We start from the raw sequence: 21,327 nt of genomic DNA, 5'->3' as shown, positions 1-21,327 counted from the left end.
ATTTTTAAGCATGCACAGAACACTCCTTAGAATAGACCACATTCTGGGACACAAAACAAGCCACAACAGATTTAAGAGGATATATATTGTTTCAAGAACCATTTCTGATGATAACAATATAAAAATAGAAATCAATCACGGAAAGAAAAACAGAAAAAAAATGAATAATGGAGATTAAACAGCTTCTAAAAAACCAGTGGGTCAACAATGAAATCAAAGAATAAAGAAAATACCTCAAGAAAAATGACAATGAAAATACAACCTTACAAACTTATGGGATGCTGCAAAAGTAGTTCTAAGAGGGAAGTTCCCAGTGATATAGGACTTCCTCAAGTAACAAGGTAAATCTCAAATAAACAACCTAACATACTACATAAAAGAATTTAAAAAACCAAAAAAACCCAAAGTCAGCAGAAGGAAATAATAAAGATTAGCGAGGAAATAAAATAAAGATCACACTAACAATAAAACTAAGTGGTAATGTTTTGAAAGGATCAATAAAACTGATAAACTTCTAGGCAAATTCATCAAGAAGAGAGAAAGGGGATAAATAAGGTAAGAAATGAAGGAAAAGAGAACTTATAGTTTGGTGAACCCATGGTAGCTCCAAGGAGGCAAGGGGCTCACAGCTCTGCTCATAGTCTTGCCCAAGCATCTTTTATCATAAACTGAGGTTCTGAGTTTGGAGACAAGATGTTGGAATAGAAGGGTTAGTTTTCACTTACACTCATGAAAATACCAAAAACAAACTAACTGCTGAATACCCATCCACGAAAAAGCCTCGAAGCTACAAAAAAAGGTATTCTAAATCCAATGACAAAGAAGAAACTAGAATGAAGTAGTAGGAAGGGTACATTCACGATATAATCAAGTTCCCTACCTGCTTGGTAGGCGACCTACAAACCAGAAACTAATTCTATCACAGATGTTCTCCCACAGGAGTGAAGAGTTCTGAGCACCATGACAGGCTCCCAGATGGAGTGTTTGGCATTGGAAGGAAGAGCCTGCAGAGCATTTGGTTTTTAAGGCCAGAGGGGCATGAACTGTAGGAACTCCACAGGACTGTGGAAAACAGAAACTACACTCTTGAGGGTATACACAAGGTCCTGTGGCAGGGAAAAAGCAGTGATTTCAAAGATTCCTGGGAAAGACCTGCCTGCTGATCTTGGAGGGCCTTCTTGGGAAGTGAGGGGCAGCTATGGCTCACTGTGGGGATATGGACACTTGTGGTAGACATTGGGGAGTACTCAACAGCATGAGCTTTCCTAGAAGCTGCCATTTTGACACCAAGACCTGGCCCTCCAGCAGCCTGTAGGCTCCAAATTGGGATGCCTTAGGCCAAACAACCAAAATGACAGGAACACAGCTGCACCCAATCAGCAGACAGCTTCCAAAAGTCTTCCTGAGCTCAGGGCTACCTTGAAACACAGCCCTGACATGGTCCTGCCCACCAGAGGTGGTTCCAATGACCAGTGGGCAGGCACCAGTGCCTCCCACCAGTAAAGGTGTATAGGTCTCTAGCACAGCCTCACCTACCAAGGGCAGATACCAAAGCAAGAGGAATTATGATTCTTCAGCTTGTGGAATGGAGATTGCAATCACAGAAAGTCTTCCAAAGTGAGATAGCAGCAGAATATTTCCCAGATGAAGGAACAAGATAAAACCCCAGAAGAACAACTAAGTGAAGTGGAGATAGGCTATCTACCTGAAAAAGAATTCAGTGTAATGATAGTCAAGATGTTCAAGATCTCAGAAAAAGAATGGAGACATAAACTAAGAAGATACTATAAATGTTTAACAAAGAGCTAGAACATTTAAAGCAAAAAAAATTGAAGAATATAATAACTGAAATGAAAAATATACTAGAAATCCATAGCAAAATAAATGAGGCAAAAGAATGGAGAAGTGAGCTGAAGACAGAATGGTGGAAATCACTGCCTTAAAACAGAGTAAAGAATGAAAAACAATGCGCACAGTTCAAGAGATTATGGAAAAATATTTTTTTTTGGCTTTTGTCTTTTTAAGGACCAGACCTGTGGCATATGTAGGCTCCCAGACTAGAGATCAAATTGGAGGTGTTGCTGCCGGCCTAGGCCACATGGGATCCGAGCCGCATCTGTGACCTACACCAAGCTCACAGTAACGCTTGATCCTTAGACCACTAAAAGCAAGGCCACTGGTTGAATCTGTATCCTCATGGATGCTAGTCAGATTCTTTTCCACTCCTGGAAAAACACTTAATGCAACAACATTCACCTTATAGGTGTTCCAGAAGGAGAAGAGAGAAGGGCCTGAGAAAATATATAACAGATAAAAACTTCCCTAACATAGGAAAGGAAACAGATGTCTAGGTCCAGAAAGTGCAGAATGCTGCATAGAGGATAACCATAAGGAGGAACACACCAAGGCATATATTAATCATATTGATAAAAATAAAGACAATGAGAAAATATTAAAAGCATCAAGGGAAAAACAATAAATAACATACAAGGGAATCTGCATAAAGTTATCAGCTTATTTTTCAAAAGAAACTCTGAAGGCCAAAAGGGAGTGCCTCAGTATATATAAATTAATGAAAGAGAAAAAACCTTCAACCAAGAATAATCTACACAGCAAGACTCGTGTTCAGACATGAAGGAGAAATCAAAAGCTTTACAGACAAGCAAAAGCTAAGACAATTCAGCACTACCCAAACAGCTTTAGAACAAATGCTAAAGGAATTTCTCTATGCAGAAAAGAAAAGGCCACAACTAGAAAAGAGAAAACTACAAATGGGAAAGCTCACCAATAAAGGCAAATATACAGTAAAGACAGGAGATCAGCCATACAAAAATAGGATATCAAAACCAGCTTATAAGAAAATAAGAGTACAAATACAGGATATTGAAAGGCATTTGAAATTGAGAGACCAGCAACTTAAAACAGTTGTGTGTGTGTGTGTGTGTGTACACATACATATAAATTTGCTATATCAAAAACCCCTGGTAACCTCAAACCAAAAATCTATAAAAGATACATGCACACAAAAGAAAACAGAATCCAACTACAACACTAATTATAGTCATTAAATCACAAGAGAACAAAGGAGGAGAAGAAAAAAGACCAACAAATACAAATCCAAGACAATGAACAAAATGACAAAAAGAACATATATATTGATAATTAACTTAAATGTAAATGAATTAAATACTCCAAGCAAAAGACAGACGGGTTGAACAGATTCAAAAATAAGACCTGTATATATGCTGCTTACAAGAAACCCACCTCAGATCTAGGGATCCTACAGACAAAGTGAGGGGATGGAAAATGCTATTCCATGGAAATGAAAATCAAAAGAAATCTGGTGTTGAAATGCTCACATTAGACAAAAAGACTTTAAAGATAGTTACAAAAAAACAAAGAAGAACTCTACATAATGATCAAGAGATCTTTCAGAAAAGACAGAACAATTGTCAATATATATGCACTGAATATAGGAGCACCTAAATAATAAGGCAAATGTTAATGAACACAAAGGAGACATTGACAGTAACATAATAAAAATAGGGGACTTTACCACCCCACTTACATCAATGGGTACAGCATCCAAATAGAAAATCATTAAAGAAATAGACATTCAATAACATATTCAGCCAGATAAATTTAATAGATATTTACAGAGCATATATAGCATTCCATGCAAAAACAGCATAATGCGCATTATTTTCAAGTGCACATGGAACATTCTCCAGGGCAGGTAACATGCTAGGCCACAAAGCAAACCTCTGCAAATTTAGGACAGTTGAAATCACATCAAGAGTCTTTTTTGACTACAATGCTCCAAGATCATAATTCAACTACAAGAAAAAACTGTAGGAAATCCAAACATGTGGAGGCTAAACATATGTTATTAAACACCCAACAGGTCACTGAAGAAATCAATGAAGAAATATAAAAAAATACATTGAGGAGGCAGGATCAAGATGGCGGAGGAGTAAGACATGGTGCTCAACTTTGCCCACCAACACACACACACAAAACCTATCTACATTGGAATGATTTGCACAGAATATCTACTGAATGCTGGCAGAAGACCTTAAACCTCCAAAAAGGACAAGAAACCCTCCACATAACTGGGTAGAACAAAAGGTAAAAGAGAGAGAGAAAAGAAACAAAAAGAATTAGGATGGACCAACACTACTCAGAGGGAGCTGTCAAAGAGGAAAGCAATCTACACCCCAGGGAAGCTGCCTAACTGATGGGGATATCAGCTGAGATGGAGGGACCTCAAAGTACTGAAAAAAGGCACAGCAGCCAGACTGAGGAGGATAAAGCATAGAGAGCTGCATAATCCATTAGTAGCACCTCCCTGGACACCACAGCCTGAGATGCTCAGGAGGAGGCATGGGGCATGAGACTCAGGATCCAGAGGTCAGTTCCAGAGAGAAGACTAGGGTTGGCTGTGTGGAGACAGCCCAAGGGGCCATGGGCTGGGTGTGGCCTGCCATCACTAGGGATCTGTGAACAGGCACAACCTATGGCCCCAGTCACTTCAGGGATTGGCACAGAGGAAGGCACTGCAACCAAGCACTTCCCATTGTTGTTCTCACTCCTGTGGGAATGTACATATTCTGCTGCTGCCACTGCCAAACACTCCAGGTGCCACCTACACCTCCATGTGGGTCGCTGGCACTGTCAAAGGCTCAGAAAACAGGCACTGGCTACTAGCTTTTCCCATTGCCTCCATCTGCACATGCAGGCCATACAGGAGGCATGAGGATACAGCCTGTACACACTGCGGAAAGAGTAAAGATAAACCATAAGCAGCCCTCACACTGAAAAAAAAAAAAGTAAACCCTCACAAAACAGCCAGGGGCACTCTCACATATAAATAGTGTTGCAACTACAACAGTTTTCCCTAATTCACAGAGTAAGAAAAATATAAGCAAAATGAAGACGCTCAGGAACTATATCCAGTTAAAATAACAGTAGAATTCACCTGAAGGAGCAAACAATGAAACAGACCTCTGCAGTCAGATGCTGAATTCAAAAAGGAGTGAAAATACTAAAGGAATTAAGAGCAAATATGAAGGAATTAAAAGTGGGTAGGAACAGTAATACAGATAAATTTAGAAACGAACTAGAAAATATAAGGAGGAGGCAATAAAAATTAGAAAATTCATCTGCAGAGATTAAGTATGAGTTAAATGCACTGAAGAGCAGAATAAATAATGTGCAGAAATGAATTAGTCATTTGGAAGATAGCGTTATGGAAATCACCCAATCAGGACAGCAGACAGAAAACCAAATGAAAAAACATGAATGCAATATTAGTGGTCTATGGGATAACATGAAGTGGGCCAATTATGGATAATAGGGATTCCAAAAGGAGAAGAAAAAGAAAAGGGGATAGAAAATATATTTGAAGAAATCGTGGCTGAAAACTTTCCAAACCTAAAGGAAACAGATATCAAGACACAGGAAGCACAGAAGGCCCCCCCAAAAGTTGAACCCAAACAGACCCACACCAAGACATATTATAATAAAAACTGCCAAATTTAAAGGACAGGATTCTGAAGGCAGAGGAGAAAAAGAAAGAGTTAATTATAAGGGAACCCCCATAAGGCTATCAGCTGATTTCTCTACAGGCAGGAAGAGAGTGTGGCAAGAATAGAGTGTCAAGATATATTCAAAGTGGAAAAGGGAAAAAAAATTGCAACTTAGAATACTCCACCCAGCAAGAATATCATTTAAAATAGAAATAAAAAATTTATCCAACAAAAACTAAAAGAATATAGCAATATTAAACCCATTCTAAGAGAAATATTGAAAGGTCTCCACTACATAGAAAAAAAGGTACGAAGATAACGGATAGAGGAAAACACAATTGAAAAGCAATCAATTAAATAAGCCAGTATACAGATCAAAAAGGAAACAAAACAAAACTACTATAGAAGTGACACAAGGAACAGCAAAAGGAGAAAAATGAACCTGTTAAAAGAAGACATGAAAATCACAAAATGTGGGGAAGGAGAGTAAAAAAAAAAAACAAAAAAAAAACCTTTTTTTTTTTTTTTTTTAAGGATGTGTTTGAGCCTATATGACACTCAGGCTAAAGCAAGCAGATATAGGAAGGGGTTAACATACTTGAAAAACAGGGCAAGTACAAATCAAAACTAAAAAATACATTCACAAAAACTAAAAAGAAGAGGACACAAGCACAAAATAAAAGGAAATCACCAAACCAAAATAAGAAAGGAACAGAGGAGAACCATAGAATCAACTGGAAAACAAGGTTTAAAATGGCAATAAATACATCTTAAATGTATTTTAAATGTCAATGGACTAAATGCTCCAATAAAAGGAACCATAGTGGCAGAATGGATTTAAAAAAAAACAAAAACAAAAACAAAAACAAAAACAAGCGCTTACAATATGCTGCTTACAAGAGACTCTCCTTAGGGCAAAGGACATATATAAACAGAAAGCGAGGGCACTAAAAAAAGATATTTCATGTGAATGGAAAAGACAGGAAAGTGGGAGTTGCAATACTCATATCAGACAAAATAGACATTAAAACGAAGGACATAAAGAAAAAGCAGCACACTATTTAATGATAAATGGATCCATTCAAGAAGAGGATATTACAATTGTCCTATATATGCTCCTAATATAGGAACACCCAAATACATACAAAAAATACTAACAGACGTAACAGGAGAAACTGATGGGAATACAATAATAGTAGGGGACTTTAATACCCCAGTCACATCAATGGACAGATCCTCTAGACAGAAAATCAATAAAACAACAGAGGTCCTAAATGACACAATAGAAAAGTTAGACTTGGTTGACATTTTCAGGTATTACATCCAAAAAAATCAGAATAAATGTTCTTTTCAAGTGCACTTGGAACATTCTCAAGAAATGGCCACATAATGGGGCATAAAATTAACCTCAACAAATTTAAGAGTATAGAAATTATTTCAAGTATCTTCTCTGACCACAATGGCATGAAACTAGAAATCAACCACAGAAAAAGAAATGAGAAAAAACTGACTACATGGACACTAAACAACATGCTACTAAAAAGCCAATGGGTCAATAAAGAAAGCAAAAGGGAAATTTAAAAAAATACCTTGAGACAAGTGATAATGAAAACACAACCACTCAAAATCTTTGGGATGGAGTTCCCGTCATGGTGCAGTGGTTAACAAAGCCAACCAGGAACCATGAGGTTGCGGGTTCGGTCCCTGTCCTTGCTCAGTGGGTCAAGGATCCAGTGATGCCATGAGCTGTGGTGAAGGTTTCAGATGCAGCTTGGATCCCACATTGCTGTGGCTGTGGCGTGGGCCAGTGGCTGTAGCTCCGATTCGACCCCTAGCCCAGGAACCTCCATATGACACAGGAGCGGCTCAAGAAAATGCAAAACAAAACAAAAAACTTTGGGATGCTGCAAAAGCAGTGCTTAGAGGGAAGTTCATAGCAATACAGACCTTCCTCAGAAAAGAAGAAAAATCTCAAATAAACAATTTAATCTATCACATGAAAGAATTAGAAAAAGAACAAACAAAACCTGAAGTTAGCAGAAGGAAGGAAATCAAAAAGATCAGAGAGGAAATCAATAAAACAGAGATTAAAAAAATTAAAAAAAACTTTAAAAAATCAATCAAATGAAGAGCTGCTTCTTTGAAAGGGTAAACAAAATTGACAAACCTGTGGCCATGCTCATCAAGAAGGGTAGAGAGAGACTCAAGAAGTGAAAAAGGGGTCGAGGACAAGATGGCAGAGGAGTAGGGGGACACGCCCTCTCCCACAAACACAACAAAAAAAGCACATCTACAGAATAAATGACTCGCACAGAACAGCAACCAATCGCTGGCAGAGGAACCTAACCTCCAATAACGGCAAGAAGTTCATGACATTACGGGGCAGAACGGGAGAAAAGAGGAGAGTGAGAGAAGGTGAATCCGAGTGGGACGGGCACTCACGAGAGGGAACTGAGGAGAAGAAAGGGATCCCGCACCCTGGAAAGTCACCTACGGGGGGGAAAGATCAAACGAACCAGAGGAATCTCCAGATGCAGAGAAGAGTGTAGCAGTAAGTTGGAGTACTGAAAAGCCAATCAAGAACCGAACAGACCATGTGAACTACGGGCACAGTCACCAAAAATTGAGACGCCTGGGTGGGGGCTGGGCACCGAGTCCTCCGCTCCGAAGGTTAGTCCCCGAGAACGGGCTGGGGGGGGCGGGATGGAGCGGAGACTGTTTGGGTGGTCTAGAAACCGGTCTGTCAAGTTAGACGGGGCAGAGACTGCCTGGGAGACTAGAAAACAAAGCTGTCGCAGATGAAGGGAGCAATACTCTAGGGGCGGGGAAGTGGAAAGCCGCATCAGAGGGAACCTGGGAGAAGAGCCTGGTCTGTGCCTGTGCTGGGGAGGGGAAAGAAGAAGGGGTGGGTCCCCATAGAATACCCCCCACGCCACAGCAAGCTTACAGGCCCGCTAGCTAGCTAAAAGCTGTGCTTCCCAGTGCATCCCCTCCCCCCACCCCCACCACCCCCTATGCTCTCACCAAACCTGGGGCTGCCTGCCATCCAGGAGGGCTGGCCTCAACAATTGCCTGAAGCCTACCACCACAGGGGCTGTCCCTACACAGGCCTGCCTGCCCTGTGGAGGGGCTACACTTCCGCAGAGCAGCACCAAACACCACCAGCCCCTGAGAAAAGGCCTGCAGCCCAGAAAAGCTAGAACAAGCCTAGCCAGGCCGTGAATAGATCTGCCTAATTCTCGGACAGTTTTTCTGAGTTGGGCTGTCCTGGGGAGGAGCCTCTTGGGTTTTCAGCAGCCCTGCTACCTGCCCAAGCCCCCAGGGGGTGCCGAGCCCTAGCGAATCAGCTGCATAGGACTGCCAGCTCCAGGCAGGACCCCCTGCAGCCCAGAAAAGCTGCAACAAGCCTGGCCGAGTCGGGAAAAGATCTTAGATGGTCTTTCTGAGTTGGGCTGCCCTGGGGAGGAGCCTCTTGGGTTTTCAGGGGCCCTGATAGCCACCCAAGCCCTCAGGGGGTGCCACACTCCTGCGGAATAGCTGCTCAGCACCACCAGGCCCCTGGAGGAGCCCCTGCAGCCCAGAAAAGCTGCAACAAGCTCGGCCAGACTGTGAAAAGATCCGCCTACATTCTCAGGCCTTCCTTCTGAGTTGGGCTGCCCTAGGGAAGAGCCTCTTAGGTTCTCAGTGACCCAGATAGCTGCTCCAGCCCCCAGGGGGTGCTGCACTCCTGAGGAACAGCTGCCCAACACCGCCAAACCCCTGCAAGAACCCCACAGCCTAAAAACACCAGAGCAAGCGCTGCCTGACCAAGTGAAATCTGCTATCATCGTGGTGTGGACCTCCCAGTCCTGTCTGCCCTCAGGAAGTCCTCCTTTGCTTCAAAGAAACCCTGTTAGCCCCATCAACACTCCAGAAAAGCCACACTGCCTCAAAAAAGATTGACCCACAACGCCAGCCCTCAGGAAATATTCCACGGCAGTGACAAGGCAAACACTGCCCGATCACGGAGAGTACAACTCCCTCAGGAGAAAGAAAACAACAAGCAAGATGAAGAAGCTGAGAAACCACCCCCAGTCAAACCAACAGGAGAACTCACCTAAAGCAGTCAACAATGAAACAGATCTCTGCAGTCAGACAGACCTGGAGATCAAAAGAGAAATAGTGAAAATACTGAGGGAATTAAGAGAAGATATGAACAGTAATGCAGATACCCTCAGAAAGGAACTAGAAAATATAAGGAGGAGCCAAGAAAAACTAGAACATTCATTTGCAGAGATGCAAACGGAACTAAGGGCAGTAAAAACCAGAATGAATAATGCAGAAGAACGAATCAGTGATATGGAAGATAGAATAATGGAAATCACCCAATCAGGACAGCAGGCAGAAAACCAAATCAAAAAACTGGAAAGCAATATAAGAGACCTATGGGATAATATAAAGCGGGCCAATCTACGCATAATAGGAATTCCAGAAGGAGTAGAAAAAGATAAGGAATGGAAAATATATTTGAAGAAATTATCGCTGGAAACTTCCCAAATCTAAGGGATACTGGGTTCAAGATACAAGAAGCACAGAGGGCCCCAAACAAACTGAACCCAAACAGACCCACACCAAGACACATCATAATAAAAATGGCAAAAGTTAGTGACAGAGAGAGGATCCTAAAGGCAGCAAGAGAAAAACAGAATGTTACCTACAAGGGAGCCCCCATAAGAATATCAGCTGACTTCTCTACAGAAACACTACAGGCCAGGAGGGAATGGCAAGAGATATTTAAAGTGCTAACAGGAAAAAATATGCAACCTAGAATACTCTATCCAGCAAGAATATCATTTAAAATAGAAGGGGAAATAAAAATGTTTTCCAACAAACAAAACTTAAAGAATACTGCAACACAAAACCCAGGTTAAAGGAAATATTGAAAGGGCTTCTCTAAACCAAAAAGAAAGGAAGGAAAGGGAAGAAAAAAGAAAAAAAAAAAGAAGAGGAAGAACTAGGACTGAGGAAACCACAATCAGGGAGCAGCCACTCAAATAAGCCAGCATACAGATTTAATCATGAACATGCTTCAAAGAAAATAAAATTAAAAAGAAAAAAATACAAGAGTCATCAAAACCATAAAATGTGGGCAAGGGATGCTAGGAAGTAAATAACCCTTTTTGTTTGTATGTTTCTCTTCTTAATTTTAATATAGTATGAAGGTTTGAACTTACAGGACCACAGGCTAAAACACACAATTATGGGAAGGGGTTAGCATACTTAAAAAAACAGGGCAACCACAAGCCAAAACCAAATATTGCATTTGCAAAAAATGAAAAAAAAAAATACACTGAAGCAGATAATAACAGGAGACCATCCAACCAAAAAAAAAAAAAAAAAAAGAATGGAGAACCATAGAATCAACTGGAACACGAGGTTCAAATGGCAATAAATAATCTATCAATTATCACCTTCAATGTCAATGGACTGAACGCCCCAATCAAAAGACACAGAGTGGCTGAGTGGATAAAAAAGGCAAAATCCTTCGATATGCTGCCTACAAGAAACTCACCTTAGGACAAAAGATACACATTGATGGAAAGTGAAAGGGTGGGGAAAAATATTTCACGCCAATAGACATGACAGAAAAGCAGGAGTCACAACACTCATATCAGACAAAATAGACTTTAAAACAAAAGACATAAAGAAAGACAAAGGACACTACTTAATGATTAAGGGATCCATCCAAGGAGAGGATGTTACTATCGTCAACATACATGCCCAAAATACAGGAGCACCCAGATACATACAACAAATATTAACAGACATAAAGGGAGATATTGATGAGAATTCAATCATAGTAGGAGACCTTAATACCCCCCTCACATCAATGGACAGATCCTCTAGACAGAAAACCAATAAAGCAACAGAGATCCTAAAGGAAACCATAGAAAAGTTAGACTTCATTGATATCTTCAGGACCCTACATCCAAAAAAAGCAGAATACACATTCTTCTCAAATGCTCATGGAACATTCTCAAGCATCCACCACATCTTGGGACACAAAGCTAATCTCAGTAAATTTAGGAGCATGAGAATTATCTCAAGTATCTTCTCTGACCACAATGCCATGAAATTAGAAATCAACCAGGGGAAAAGGAAAGAGAAAAAACCCACTACATGGAGACTAAACAACATGCTACTAAAAAACCAATGGGTCAATGAGGAAATCAAGAGGGAAATTAAAAACTATCTTGAAACAAATGCTAATGAAGACACAACCGCTCCAAATCTATGGGATGCTGCGAAAGCAGTGCTCAGAGGGAAATTTATAGCAATACAGGCCTTTCTCAAAAAGAAGAAAGATCCCAAATGGACAACTTAACCCTCCACCTAAATGAATTAGAAAAAGAAGAACAAAAAAGGCCTCAAGTCATCAGAAGGAAGGAAATTATAAAGATCAAAGAAGAAATCAATAAAATGGAGACTCAAAAAACAATAGAGAAAATTAATAAAACCAAGAGCTGGTTCTTTGAAAAGGTCAACAAAATTGACAACCCCCTGGCCAGACTCACTAAAAAGAGGAGAGAAAGAACCCAAATAACCAAAATTAGAAATGAAAAGGAGAAATCACAACAGATACAGCAGAAATACAAAAAACCATAAGAGAATACTATGAACAACTATATGGCAACAAGTTTGACAATCTGGAAGAAAGGGACAATTTTCTAGAACTTACAGCCTGCCAAAACTGAATCAAGTAGAAACAGACCAACTGAACAGACCGATCATAGAAATGAAATTGAAGAGGTCATAAAATCACTCCCTACAAATAAAAGTCCAGGACCAGATGGCTTCACAGGTGAAGTCTATCAAACATATAAAGAGGAATTGGTGCCCATCCTCCCTAGACTCTTTCAAAAGGTTGAAGAAGAAGGAATACTCCCAAAGACATTCTATGATGCCACCATCACCCTCATTCCAAAACCAGACAGAGATACCACCAAAAGAGAATACTATCAGCCCAATATCATTGATGAATATAGATGCAAAAATTCTCAACAAAACCTTAGCCAACCGAATCCAACAACATATCAAAAAAATTATACACCATGACCAGGTTGGGTTCATCCCAGGTTCACAAGGATGGTTCAACATACGCAAATCAATCAGCATCATACACCACAATAACAAAAGAAAAGTCAAAATTCATATGCTCATCTCAATAGACGCAGAAAAAGCATTTGACAAAGTCCAACATTCATTCATGATCAAGACCCTCGCAAGACCCTGGGTATAGAGGGAACATTCCTGAATATAATCAAAGCCATTTATGAGAAACCCACAGCACATGTAATACTCAATGGGGAAAAACTGAAAGCCTTCTCACTCCAATCTGGAACAAGACAGGGATGCCCACTCTCACCACTGCTCTTCACATCGTTTGGAAGTCCTAGCCACAGCAATTAGACAAACAAAAGAAATAAAAGGCATCCATATAGGAAGAGAAGAGATCAAACTGTCACTGTATGCAGATGACATGATACTATACAAAGAAAACCCGAAGGACTCAACCCCAAAACTACTTGAACTGATTAATAAATTCAGCAAAGTAGCAGGCTATAAGATTCACATTCAGAAGTCAGTTGCATTTCTGTATACCAGCAATGAACTATTAGAAAAGGAATACAAAAATACGATACCTTTTAAAATTGCACCTCACAAAATCAAATACCTCGGAATACACCTGACCAAGGAGGTAAAGGACCTATATGCTGAGAACTATAAAACTTTAATCAAAGAAATCAAAGAAGAAGTAAAGAAATGGAAAGATATTCCATGTTCCTGGATTGGGAAAATCAATATTGTAAAAATGGCCACACTACCCAAAGCAATCTACAGATTCAATGCAATCCCTATCACATTACCCACGACATTTTTCACAGAACTAGAACAAAACAATCCAAACATTTATATGGAACCACAAAAGACCCAGAATCGCCAAAGCAATCCTGAGAAACAAAACCAAGCAGGAGGCATAACTCTCCCAGACTTCAAGAAATACTACAAAGCCACAGTCATCAAAATAGTGTGGTACTGGTATCAAAACAGACAGACCAATGGAACAGAATAGAGAATCCGGAAATCAACCCTGACACCTATGGTCAATTAATCTTTGACAAGGGAGGCAAGAACATCATATGGGAAAAAGAAAGTCTATTCAGCAAGCATTGCTGGGAAACCTGGACAGCTGCATGCAAAGCAATGAAACTAGAACACACTCTCACACCATGCACAAAAATAAACTCAAAATGGCTGAAAGACTTCAATATACGACAGGACACCATCAAACTCCTAGAAGAAAACATAGGCAAAACACTCTCTGACATCAACATGAATATTTTCTCAGGTCAGTCTCCCAAAGCAATAGAAATTAGAGCAACAATAAACCCATGGGACCTCATCAAACTGAAAAGCTTTTGCACAGCAAAGGAAACCTAAAAGAAAACAAAAAGACAAGTTACAGAATGGGAGAAAATAGTTTCAAATGATGCAACCGACAAGGGCTTAATCTCTAGAATATATAAACAACTTATACAACCCAACAGCAAAAAAGCCAATCAGTCGATGGAAAAATGGGCAAAAGACCTGAATAGACATTTCTCCAAAGAAGATATACAGATGGCCAACAAACACATGAAGAAAATGCTCAACATCGCTGGTTATAAGAGAAATGCAAATCAAAACTACCATGAGATATCACCTCACACCAGTCAGAATGGCCATCATTAATAAGTCCACAAATAACAAGTGCTGGAGGGGCTGTGGAGAAAAGGGAACCCTCCTACACTGTTGGTGGGAATGTCAACTGGTACAGCCACTATGGAGAACAGTTTGGAGATACCTTAGAAATCTATACATAGAACTTCCATATGACCCCGCAATCCCACTCTTGGGCATCTATCCAGACAAAACTTTACTTAAAAGAGACACATGCACCCGCATGTTCATTGCAGCACTATTCACAGTAGCCAGGACATGGAAACAACCCAAATGTCCATCGACAGATGATTGGATTCGGAAGAGGTGGTATATATACACAATGGAATACTACTCAGCCATAAAAAAGAATGACATAATGTCATTTGCAGCAACATGGTTGGAACTAGAGAATCTCATCCTGTGTGAAATGAGCCAGAAGGACAAAGACTAATACCATATGATATCACTTACAACTGGAATCTAATATCCAGCACAAATGAACATCTCCTCAGAAAAGAAAATCATGGACTTGGAGAAAAGACTTGTGGCTGCCTGATGGGAGGGGGAGGAAGTGGGAGGGATTGGGAGCTTGGGCTTATCAGACACAACTTAGAATAGATTTACAAGGAGATCCTACTGAATAGCATTGAGAACTTTGTCTAGATACTCATGTTGCAACAGAAGAAAGGGTGGGGAAAAATGTAATTGTAATGTATACATGTAAGGGTAACTTGATCCCCTTGCTGTACAGTGGGAAAAAAAAACGTGAAAAAGGAGACAAACAGATCCTGCAGAAATACAAAAAAACATAAGAGAATACTATGAACAATTATATCCGAACATATTTGACAACCTAAAAGAAATGGATAACTTTCTAGAGACATACAGCCTACCAAAACTTAATGAAGAAGAAATAGATCAACTGAACAGAACTGTCACTAGAAATGAAATTGAATATGTAATCAAAAACACTTGCTACAAACAAAAGTCCAGGATCAGATGGTTTCAGATGTGAATTCTACCAAACATACAAAGAGGAACTTATACCCACATTCCTTATACTTTTCCAAAAGTTTGAAGGAGGAGGAACACTCCCCAAGTCATTCTATGAAGCCACCATCACCTTAATGCCAAAGCCAAAGATAGTACCAAAAATGAAAATTGTAGGCCATTATCTTTGATGAATATAGTTGCAAAAATTCTCAACAAAATTTTAGCCAACCAAATCCAATGACACATAAAAAAAAGATCATACACCATGACCAAGTGGGGTTTGCCCAAGTTCAAAAGGATGGTTCCATATATGCAAATCAATTAGTATCATAGACCACAATAACAAAAAAAAAGTCAAAGACCACATGATCATCTCAATAGAGGAAGAAAAAGCATCAGAGAAAATCCCACATCCATTCATGATAAAAACTCTTACCAAAGTGGGAACATACTTTAACATAATCAAAGCCATTTATGACAAACCCAGTCAATATAAAACTAAATGGAAAAAAGCTGAAAGCCATTACTGCTAAAATGTGGAACAAGACAAGGATGCCCACTCACACCACCTTTATTCAACATTAATACTGGAAATCCTAGCCAAAGCAATCAAACAAAAGAAATAAAAGATATCAAAATTGGAAGAGTTAATATTGTCACTCTATGAAGATGATGACGCTATATATAAAAAACCCTTAGTACTCCACAGAAAAACTATTCAAATGAATCAATGAATTCAGAAAAGTAGAATACAAGATTAACATTCAGAAATTGGTTGCATTCGAAATATGCAAGAATGAAATATTAGAAAAGGAATATAAAAATACAATACCTTTTAAAAATATCACCAAAAAATTAAATACCAGGGAATAAACCTGATTAAGGAGGTGAAAGACTTATATGCTGAGAACTATACAACATTCATCAAGGAAATTAAAGAGGATTCAAAGAAATGGAAACATATTCCATGCTCCTGGATTAGAAGAAATAATACTGTTGAAATGGCCATAATACCCAAAGCAATCTACAGATTCAATGCAATCCCTATCAAACTACCCATGACATTTTTCACAGAACTAGAACAAACAATCCAAAAATTTATATGGAACCACAAAAGACCCAGAATTGCCAAAGCATTCCTGAGGGAAAAAACAAAACAAAACAAACAAAAAACAAGCAGGAGGTATAATTCTCCCAGACTTCAGACAATATTATAAAGGTACAGTAATCAAGACAGTGTGGTACCAGCACAAAGAGACATACAGATCCATGGAACAAAACAGAGAATCCAGAAATAAACCCAAACACCTATGGTCAATTAATCTTCAACAAAGGAGGCAAGAATATAAAATGGGGAAGAATTTCAGCAAGTGGTGCTGGGAAAACTGGACAGCTACATGTATATCAATTAAACTCCAACACACTCTCACACCATTCACAAAAATAAACCCAAATGGCTTAAAGATTTAACACAAGACAAGAAACCATAAAATTCCTAGAAGAAAACATAGGCAAAAAATTCTCTCATATCAACTGAACAAATATTTCCTTAGGTCGGTCTCCCAAGGCAACACAAATAAAAACAAAAATAAACCAATGGGACCTAATCAAACTTAAAAGGTTTTGCACAGTAAAGGAAAACATAAAAAAAGAAAATGAGGAGTTCCTGTCATGGCACAGTGGAGATGAATCTGAATGGGAACCATGAGGTTGCGGGTTTGATCTCTGGCCTTGCTCAGTGGGTTAAACATCCGGCACTGCCATGAGCTGTGGTATAGGTTGCAGACACGGCTTGGATCTGGCATTGCTGTGGCTCTGGAGTAGGCTGGCAGCAATAGCTCCTATTAGACCCCTAGCCTGGGAACCTCCATATGCCATGGGTGTGGCCCTAGAAAAGACAAAAAAAGAAAAAAGAAAAAAAGAAAATTTAAAAACCCTAAAAAACCTATGGAATGGAGAAAATAGTTCCAAATGATGTCTAGAATATACCAACACTTATATAATTCAAGGGCAAAAAACCCCAACAATTCAACTGAAAAATGGGCAGAAGACCTGAATAGACATTTCTATGTATAGAAATGTATGTATGTATACATTCTTTACATATGTAAATAATTTGTGTGTGTCTATATATACACACACAAACACATACATATATATTATGACTAGTTCTCTTTGCTGTGTAGCAGAAATTGACAGAACTTTGTAAATCCAATATAATAAATATATTTAAAAAATAAAAAAATACAAGGAGACAAATGAAAATGACAACAGAATGATTCAAAACCTATGAGATACAGGAAAAGCTGCTTTAGGAGAGAAGTTTATAGCAATAAAATCTTGTCTCAGGAAATAAGAAAAATCTCACATAAACAAACCTAGATGTAAGGTTATTAAACTTAAACCAATTAGAAAATGAAGGACGAAAGAAGGGAATTAGTTGAAGGAAAGCAATCTTACACATCAGAGCAGAAAAAAAGGACATAAAGATGAAGAAAGCAATACAATATATCAATGAAACTAAAAACTGCTTCTTTGAAAAGATAAACAAAATTAATAAACTTTTCTCTATACTCATCATAAAAAAATGGAAAGGAGTCAATGTAAAATTAGAAATGAAAAAGGAAATGTTATAACTGACCCCACAGAAATACAAAGGATTCTAAGAGACTTCTATAAGCAACTATATGCCAATAAAATGAACAACCTAGGAGAAATGGACAAATTCTTAGAATGTTAAAATCTTTGGAGACTGAACCAGGAATATATAGACAATATGAATAATCACAAGTACTGAAATTGAAACTCCCAACAAACAAAAGTCCAAGATTAGATGGCTTCAGAGGTGAATTTTATCCATCATTTAGAGAGACATTAACATCTATCCTGTTGCAACAATTCTGAAAAATTGCAGAGGAAAGAATACTGCCTAACTCATTCTATGAGAGCATCATCATACCAAAAATAGACAAAGGTTCAGCAAGAAAAGAAAATTACAGGCCAGGAGTTCCCGTTGTGGCGCAGTGGTTAACAAATCCGACTAGGAACCATGAGGTTGCGGGTTCGGTCCCTGCCCTTGCTCAGTGGGTTAACGATCCGGCATTGCCACGAGTTGTGGTGTAGGTTGCAGACGCGGCTCGATCTGGGGTTGCTGTGGCTCTGGTGGAGGCCGGCAGCTACAGCTCCGATTCGACCCCTAGTCTGGGAACCTCCATATGCCGTGGGAGCAGCCCAAGAAATAGCAATAAGACAAAAAAAAAAAAAAAAGAAAATTACAGGCCAATATCACTGATGCACTGAGACACAAAAATCCTCAAAAAATACAAGAAGCCAAATCCAAAAATACTTTAAAAGTATCATACAAGATAACTGAGTGGGATTTATCTCAGGGATGCAAGGATTCTTCAGTATCTATAAATCAATGAGTGTGATAGACCACATTCACACACTGAAAAATAAAAACCATAGGATCATCATGATACAGAAAAACTTTTGAAAAATTCCATGCCAATTTATGATAAAAATTTTCAGAAAGTGGGTATAGAAAGAATCTATATTAATAAAGGCCAAATAGGATAAACCTCCAGCTAACATCATTTTCAACAGTAAAAATTTGCAATCATTTTCCCTAAGATCAAGAGTAAGACAAAGATGGCCACTCTCACCACTTTTATTCAACACAGTTTTGGAAGTCCTAGCCTCAGCAATCAGAGAATAAAAGGAATGAAAATGAATCCAAATTGCAAAATAACTGTCACTGTTCACAGATGACATGATACTATATATATAGAAAATCCTAAAAATGGTACCAGAAAACTACTAGAGCTCATCATTGAATTTGTAGGATATAAAATAATAACACATAAATCTGTTGCATTTATCTGCACTTAGCAATAAAAGATCAGAAAGAGAACAATCTCATTTACCACTGTGTCAAAAAGAATAAAATATCTAGGTATAAAGTCACCTAAAGAGGTAAAAGACCTGTATTCTGCGAACTATAAGATGCTGATGAAAGTAATAAAAGGTAGTAGCACAGATTGAAAGATATATGAGGTTCTTGAATTAGAAAAATCAATACTGTCAAAATTGATTACCACCCAAGTCAAATCTGATTACCACCCAAGCCAATCTAAAGATTTAGTGCAATCCCTAATCAAATTACCAATGGAATTTTTCAGAGATCTAGAACAACAACAACAATAAAATCCTAAAATTTGCATGGAATCACAAAAGACCCCAAATAGCCAAAGCAATCTTGAGAAAGAAAAATGGAGCTGGGAGAATTACAGTCTTTGACTTCAGACTATAGTGCAAAGCTACAGTAATCAAAATGCTAGGGTACTGGCACAGGGACAGACTTATAGATCAATGGAACATGACAGAAAACCCAGAAATAAACCCATTCGGTCAGTTAATTAACAAAGAAGGCAAGAATGTGCAATGGAGAAAAGACAGTCTCTTCAACAAGTGGTTCTGGGAAAACTGGACAACTACATTTAGAAGAGTAAAGCTAGAACATCCTCTAACACCATTCACACAAATAAACTCAAAATGGATTGAATACCTAAGTGTAAGACTAGGACTATAAAACCCTTAGAGTAAAACACAGGCATAACACCTTTTTTAACTTTCTGAAAAATAAAACTGGAGTACAGTTGACTTACAATGTTGTATTAGTTTCAGGCATACAGCAAAGTGAATCAGTTATACATACACTCATATCCATTCTTTTTTCCCCTATAGGTTATTATAGAATATGGGATATACTTCCCTGTGCTATGTAGTAGGTCTTTGTTAGTTAACTATTTTATTAACAATAGTGTGTATGTGTTAATCCCAACCTCCTAATTTATCCCCCCACCCACAGTTTCCACTTTGGTGACCATAAGTTTGATTTTAAAATCTGTGAGATTGTTTTATAAATAACATGCTTTGATATATATTACAGCAATATCTTTTTGGATCTACCTCCTAGAGTAATGAAAATAAAAACAAACAAATGGGACCTAATTAAACTTAAAGCTTTTGTATAGGCAAGTAAACCATAAACAAAATGAAAAGACAACACACACAATGGGAGAAAATATTTTCAGATGATGCCACCAACAAGGGATTAATCTCTAAAATATACAAACTGTTCATGCAGCTCAATGTAAAAAAAAAATCCAATCAAAAAAATAGGCATGGAGTTCCCGTCGTGGCACAGTGGTTAAAGAATCCGACTAGGAACCATGAGGTTGCAGGTTCGGTCCCTGCCCTTGCTCAGTGGGTTAACGATCCGGCATTGCCATGAGCTGTGGTGTAGGTTGCAGATGTGGCTCGGATCCCGCGTTGCTGTGGCTCTGGCGTAGGCCGGTGGCTACAGCTCCGATTCAACCCCTAGCCTGGGAACCTCCATATGCCGTGGGAGCAGCCCAAGAAATAGAAACAACAACAACAACAACAACAACAAAAGACAAAAAGACAAAAAAAAATAGGCAGAAGGTCTGAATGGACATTTATACAACGAAGACATACAGATGGCCGAAAAGCAAATGAAAAGATGCTCAACATAACTGTTTATTACTGAAATGTGAATCAAAACTGCAATGAGGTATCATCTGACACCAGACAGACTGGCAATCATCAAAAAGTCTATAAACAATACATACTGGAAAGGGTGTTGAGAAAAGGGAACCCTCCTATAATGTTGTAAATTAGTACAGCCTCTATGGAGAACAGCACGGAAGTTCCTTAAAAAAACTAAAAATAAGGCCACTATGTGATCTAGCAATCCCACTCCTGGGCATATACCCAGAGAAAACCACAATCTGAAAATACAAACACACTCCAATGTTCCTAGCAGCACTATTTCCTAGTTCTTAGTAGCTAAGGTACTGAAGCAATCTAAATGTCCATTGATGGAGGAATGGATAAAGAAGATGTGGTACATATATACAATAGAATATTACTCAGCCATAAAATAGCATGAAATAATGCCATTTGCAGCAACACAAATGGACCTAGAAATTATTATACTAAGTGAAGTCATACAGAGGAAGACAAATATCACATGCTATCA

This window comes from Phacochoerus africanus, chromosome 4 (genome assembly GCF_016906955.1).
Source record: "Phacochoerus africanus isolate WHEZ1 chromosome 4, ROS_Pafr_v1, whole genome shotgun sequence".
In the NCBI taxonomy this organism is placed as follows: Eukaryota; Metazoa; Chordata; class Mammalia; order Artiodactyla; family Suidae; genus Phacochoerus; species Phacochoerus africanus.
This window is presented reverse-complemented; position numbering follows the sequence as displayed.